The following is a 7,354-nucleotide window of genomic DNA, read 5'->3' as shown; positions in this document are numbered from 1 at the left end:
ACTGAATGATTTTTTTCAATAGGTAAACATTTTCTTTCTTTTTTCCTTTTTTTAATTAAAAATTTAAATTAATTTAATTAACATATAATGTATTACTGGTTTCAGAGGTATAGGCCTGTGATTCCGGGACTGAATGATTCTTGGTGTATTCCTGCTAACTTTTCTCATGCAATATTGTTTTCAGGTATATTGTAGTAAGAGGAAACACTTCTTAACAACTCACTATGTACCAGGCTGTTTTAAGCGCTTTATATGTCTCCACTCACTTAATTTCCACAAAAACCCTCCAAGACAGTTTACCATTATTATTATTATTTTCTGATTATGTTTAGTTGGCCAACATATAGTACATCATTAGTTTTTGACGTAGTATTCCACACTTCATTAGTTGCAAATAACATCCAGTGCTCATCACAACATGTTCATTTTTTGATGAAGAAGCAGAGGGACAAAAAGATTAAATAACTCACCCATGGTTACTCTACTATGAATATTGATACATAGAGTTCTAGTTTATGTATTTTAATTGCCTTATAATATTTCATCATATAAATAACGAGTTTTCTCCCCTTCCTTTGCATATCAGTTATACTTTTTAAAAACCATTTTTAGTGGTTTTTGCAATATTCATTTGCAATATTCATTTATAGCTAATCCAAGCCCTCTTTCAAATAACTGTATGCCAAATTATAGGTAGTGTGAGTACCTTATAATTCATCCTCTTCATCCCTGTATAATTGCTATCATCCATTTCTCACACACACACACACACACACACAAAGTATATATAGCACGTACATATACATAAGTATATATAATCAAATACATTTTTGACATAATTTTTTGAACAAACTTATCTGTTAGGTCAACTAAGAATAAGAAAAATAAAAATCTTTATTTCACCTTCACTTATTCCTTCTTCATTGGTCCTCCTTACTTAAGGCAGATTTAAGTTTTTGACCTATACTATTTTCTTCTCTCTAAAGAACTTTTAACATTTCTTGCAAATCATGTTTCCTGGCAACAATTCCCTTAATTTTTGTTTGAGAAAGGTTTTATTTCTCTTTCACCTTTGAAGGATAATTTCACAGGGTACGGAATTTTGAATTTGTGGGTTTTTTTTTCCTCAACACATTAAATATTTCATTCTATTTTCTACTTGCATAATTTTTGAGAAGTCGGATGTAATTCTTCATTCTTCTACAGGTAAGGTGTGTGTGTGTGTGTATGTGTGTATGTGTGTTTCCCTTCTGGGGTCTTTCAGGCTTTTTCCTTATCTTTGATTTGCTGTGGTTTGAAATCATATGTCTAGGTTTTTATTTTTATTTATTATTATTATTATTATTATTATTTTGCATTTATCCTACTTGCTGTTTTCTGAGTATTCTGAATCTGTGTTTTGGTGTTTGACATTAATTTAGGAAAATCCTCCATCATTATTGCTTCAAATATTTCTTCTGCTTCTTTCTTTTATTCTCCTTCTGGTATTCCCATTACATGTATGTTATATATTTTCCAGCTGTCCCATGGTCCTTGGATATTCCATTTTAATTTTTTCAATCTTTGTTGTCTTTTTCAGTTTTCGAAGATTCTATGATATATCGTCTAGCTCAAAGATTCTTTCCTCAGCTCTGTCCAGTCTATTGATAAGCCCACCAAAGGTATTCTTCATTTTTCTTACATTGTGGTTTTTGTTTTATTTTTTTATTTCTAGCATTTCTTTTTGGTTCCTTGTTAAGATTTCCATTTCTCTGCTTGTGTCACTCATCTGTTCTTGCTTGTTGTTTATTTTTTTCATTAGAGCCCTTTGTTTATTAATATTTATTCACCTTTCTGATCTGATAATTCCAATATCCCTCCATGTCTGGCTTTGATATTTACTTTGTCTCTTCTTATTATGTTTTTTGCCTTTTACTATGCCCTGTAATTTTTTCCTGATAGCTGGACATGATGTACTGGGTAAATAGGCCTTTAGTAATGTGGTGGTGATGCATGGGGGCAGGGGAAGTGTTCTACAGGCCTATGATTGGGTTTCAAACTTTTTTTTTTTTAAGATTTTATTTATTTATTTGACAGAGAGAGAGATTACAAGTAGAGGCGGGCAGAGAGAGAGGCGGAAGCAGGCTCCCTGCTGAGCAGAGAGCCTGATGTGGAGCTCGATCCCAGGACCCTGGGATCATGACCTGAGCCGAAAGCAGAGGCTTAACCGACTCAGCCACCCAGGAGCCCCTGGGTTTCAGTCTAGTCAGCCCATGCCTCGGGACTGTCAATGTCACAAGTGTTTCTGGTCTTCCACTTCTCACAACCCCTTAGTGGGATAGTTAGATCCACCTGGAGTTTGGTATTTCCTTTGCATCAGGTCATTTAGGCAATGATAAAATCCTGGCAGGTTAGTCTGAGGTTTAACTAGTCTTCCCTGAGGGCCGGTGTTATTAAGATAGATCTCAAGATGGTTCACTCTTCTTCCCCTGCCAGAAGTCGGAGGGGACTTTTCTCTAATGTTTACTTGGTACTGACTATGCAAATATGCTCAGGCTCCTGAAGGTAAATCTCACAATACAGGGGGAGCCCCACTAGGACTGGATTTCCTTATGACTTGTCTGCATGGAGCCTTCAGAAAACCATCAATTACAGTTTGGCATTTCTTTCTCAGAGCTGGTTTCTCCAGTAGTTTCTTCTCCTTGAGAGTCATTACTTCGGTAAGCCATAACTCCCTGTATTTTCCTGTTGTCTCTCCACTCTTGTCAGTTTGCTCTGTGTCATCCCCTCTCTTAGGGACCCAAGAAAAGTTGTTGATCTTTTAGGCTGTATAGCACTTTATTGGTTTATTTATTTATTTTTAAAGATTTTATTTATTTATTTGACAGAGATCACAAGTAGGCAGCGAGTCAGGTAGAGAGAGAGGGGGAAGCAGGCTCCCCACCAAGCAGAGAATCTGATGCGGGGCTCGATCTCAGGACCCTGAGATTATGACCTGAGCTGAAGGCAAAGGCTTAACCCATTGAGCCACCCAGGTGCCCCAGCTTTTTATTTGTTTAAACAGAACAATGACTTCCAAACTCCTTAAACAGGCAACTGGAAAACTTAACATTCTTATTTCTCTGTTGATGGACACCTTTTCCAGTTTTTTTTTTTCCACTTTAAGAAATAATGCTACAGTAAGCATCCTCCTACAGTTCTTTTGTAAGATATTTAGGTCCATATAACTAGAAATAGTATGTCTGGCTTATAAAGTACTATGTTGTCAACTTTATTAGATTTTACCAGAGTGTTTTCAAAGGTTAAACCAAATTATCCTCCTATGAGCATGGTTGGGTGTTCTTACCTCCCCATTTTCTCAACAATACCTAATATCACCAGATTTTTATCTTTGCTAGTCTGTTAGGTGTGAAATAGTATTATATTGTTGTTGTGATATATTGGATCACACTATCCACATTTTAAAAATGGAGACATTAGGGCATAAGAAACTTTAATAACTTAAAGTCACAGAACCAATAGCATTCCTAAAGTAAAGTTGGATCACTGAAATAAAATCTTTCCCTTCTGATCATTCTCTCCATGCTTGACTTTCCAGTCATATTCAGCAAGTTATGGGAAGAAAAGCTGGCCAAAAATAACCTAACATTTAGAAACTTTCAGTCCATAGTAGACTCTTGAGAATATCTAAGCAGTATCATCCTTTTTTCTTTCTTTCTTTTCCTTTTTTTCCCCCCCCCGTTGGTGCTGGGCTGCATGAAAAGGTTGAGTAGCACATCTGATTTAACCACCAGATAATTGCAGTGTGGGAAAACAATCTCTCTGGTACTTAGTTTTCTAACCTGTAAAATGAGGGAGTAGGATCAAAGAATTTTATTTCTCATGTCTAAAAGGAAATTCTAGGTTCACCCCACCCCTAATTGATAAGACGGACAGAAGCTGAGCAACTTTGGTTGAAAAGATAGGCAACCTTTTCCCCATGTTCCACGTTCTCCATGCCACTTTGGTGGACATTTTTTAGGGGTCCAGAGAATACAGCTTAAAATATAACTGGGCAAAATGGTCTCTGAAACCTATTCCCCATGATAATAGTCAGTGAAAATGCATATAGATCTTCTATAAAATGGTCCAGTGTTGTCAAATTCAAGTGTTCCCTCAACTCTGGGCTGTTTTTAGCCATGATCTTGTTATGCCATGAGGCAATATGTATCCTGAAGGATATGCTAGCATTAAAAAACTGATGATGCTGATATTTGTCCCACTGTCAATTTTATGTTTATACCAGTAAAAGCCTCAAAAGCCTTGTTCTGGATTAGCTGGACCATGAGAGATACATTTTTATACACAATAAGTCATGCTCTGTATTTACGCATTTACTCTGTATTACGCATTGGTTACACTTATTTACTCCAAATGTTTGTAGCTATAATGACTAACCCCAACATATAGTAGATGGAATTCCAGAAGCAATTTTAGTATCCTATATGATGATTGGTTTCTGGCCTTTTTATGCAAACTGCTTTAAATGGCTCCTCCTCCAACTCTATTAAAAAGGAAAATCAAAATGGATTCAAGGAAGCCAATTAGAATATATTTTGCTTTCTTTTGCCAGTTTTCTTTCAGCTTATACTATCTTTTCTTGTGAGAATATATCAGTTTACGTTTTGCAGAGAGAGCGGTATCTTTTGCATTTTTAATATTTAATTCCCAGCAAAATGCTCCTCGATGCAGTGGAAAGCTTATTATAATTAGTCCCTTGGATTTGATAAACATTCATGCGATTAAACCCAGTGATCAACACGCAAGCACACATATTTATTAACTGGTATCTGAAGTATTAGGGAACAGGAAAAAGTATATGTGGAAATGATAGAAAAAAATTAACCAGGGATTTAAGACTAAGCAACATGATGAATAATTTATCACCTTTGGATAATTCTACTTATTTATTTATTTTTAAATTCATGAAGGCATGAAAAATTAAGCCACTGAACTATTTCCCTCTGCTAAGAGAAAGAAAACCTCCAAAGCCATTAATATCACATCAATTTAAGAGAACTGGACCTCAGCTGGAAGCGCTTGAGTTTATAAACCAAAGCCTGGAATTTTATTCAGGGATGATGGTGACTTTTTGGCTGGGTAGTTGGATACAGACTGGTGCTGTATAAATCTTATGTTAATTGGAAAACAAGAGACAGTAAGACAAGAAAGAATAAGAGTTGCATTTCCCAGAAGTGTAGATATTCTCTAATTGGCTATTTTTGGTGTCAAAGGTGAGCCTTAAATGGGAAAAACATACCAGAAAACAGAAAAAAAATATGGAGAAAACAATACAGTGAACAGGGAAGAGATTTATTTATTTATTTATTTATGAACAGGAAGAGATTTCAAGAAGAAAATGCAATTGTCACTTCACATAAAGATTAAAAAATAGAACACAATTTAGGCTTGCAAACCCTATTTTATTTTTTTTAAAGATTTATTTATTTGAGAGAAAAACCAGAGAGTGAGTGCAGTGGGGGTGGGGGAGAAGTGTGGAGTAGAGTGGGTAGAGGTAGTAAGAGTCTTAAGCAGACTCTGAGCTGAGCGAGGAACCTGATGTAGGGTTCAATCCCATGACCCTGAGATCACAACCTGAGCTGAACCCAAGAGTTGGATGCTTAACTGACTGTACTACCAGGCACCCCTTGAAAACTATAATTTAGAGATGAACTTGGTATTCTTTGTATCAGAGACTCTCTTAAATTTTTACCCTCTTTCTTATCTTGCATAATTAAAAAAGTTGAGTTATTTTATTTCTGCTGTAGGATCTTCCTGAGGTTTATTAAGGATATTGTAGTATAATAAAAAGTTAACAGTACAAACATTAACCAAGTGGGGAATAATTAAATTATTTTATAGTACAACCATATGCTGGAATGTGCCAATTAAAGTTACACCCAAAGAGATACTAAGAATTATTTTTAAAAATAATATTTATTGATATGGGAATGTTCATCTATAATATGTGAAAAAAGAAGCAGACTACAGAATGGAAATTGAAGTATGTTCTCAGTTTTATAAGAAAAAGTGAATTTTCATATTGTATATATAGAAAAAGGACAAGAAAGAAATTAACCACAATTCTATTCCAATCAGTGAATATAGACAAAATATATAAGCATTCATTTCTTTGCTCATTACTTTGTAGTTTTATGATAAAATCCTTATATAAATATTTCTTTCGTTTTTCTCCTTTTGAATTCTTTGTGCCATAGCACAGTGGCTGGTATCTAGTAGATTTTTAATTACTTTACTGATTATGACAGTAGGTTGTCATGAGTTGAAGACATTGTAGATTCAAATGAGGAAAAATGTGTTTAATTGCTTGGTCTTGTATGGAGTTATTTTAATGAGGGTATTATGGATTTTGTAGGGACTAGTGCTTGAGAGTACAGATGCTGGAATCCAAATGCCTAGGTTTAGATCCAGTTCCATACTTAGCTGTGTGACCTCAGATGCAATGGCTTACCTTCTCTATTCAGACTTAAATTTTTATGGACATACTAGAAGCACTAAATGAGATGACTCTTGCAAAGTGCATAACTTAGTGTCTGACACATTGTAAATGTTTGTTAGCAGTGTTTTTATTATGAAAACAAAACAAATATAAAATCTTAGAATTTTATTTGGGTTGTTTAAACTGGAAAAAGACTAAGTCACCGCACAGTGATTTTGAGTGAGACACTTTCAATGATCAAGGGGATAGGTGATTGTCACAGATATTTTTGAAATTTGACACATTATTTTTTAAAGAAAAGATTCTATAAAGTAGTATGTACATGTAATCCCATTTATACAAATGTGCTTTTGTTTTCATTCATCTATCCATCTGTCCAGAGAAATATCTAGAGTGATGTTAGCACTGGTTACTTCTGAGAAGTGTGACTTTAAGCAATTGCTTTATTCCTTATATTTTCCTATAATTGTTGGGCATTTTATGAATATGCATAATTTGTAAAACACTATAAAGGTATTATTTTAAAAAATCATGGAATGAAAATGAATGTCAACCCATACTCCATTACAATAATCATAAATCTAATTTAGTAGAACAGAATTAACAAAATTTTGCTATAACCTGAAGGTGAAGTGATAGAATTGAATGTGTACTATTATTTTTTCATGATACAGAGTAGACGTCGAATAAATTTAACAGAGAATTTGTAATTAGGAGAGATGAGATTTTCACTCATTTCAAAGCTTCATTTTGCATAAGAAGAATAGGTCTTAGTTCTGGAGGATTTGAGCAAATAGTCCTAATTGCATATGATTATAAGAGAGTATTACAAGAAGATATTCCAGTTGGAAATAATTATTTGAAATTATTTCCATG

Source organism: Mustela erminea, chromosome 8, assembly GCF_009829155.1.
Source record: "Mustela erminea isolate mMusErm1 chromosome 8, mMusErm1.Pri, whole genome shotgun sequence".
NCBI lineage: Eukaryota > Metazoa > Chordata > Mammalia > Carnivora > Mustelidae > Mustela > Mustela erminea.
This window is presented reverse-complemented; position numbering follows the sequence as displayed.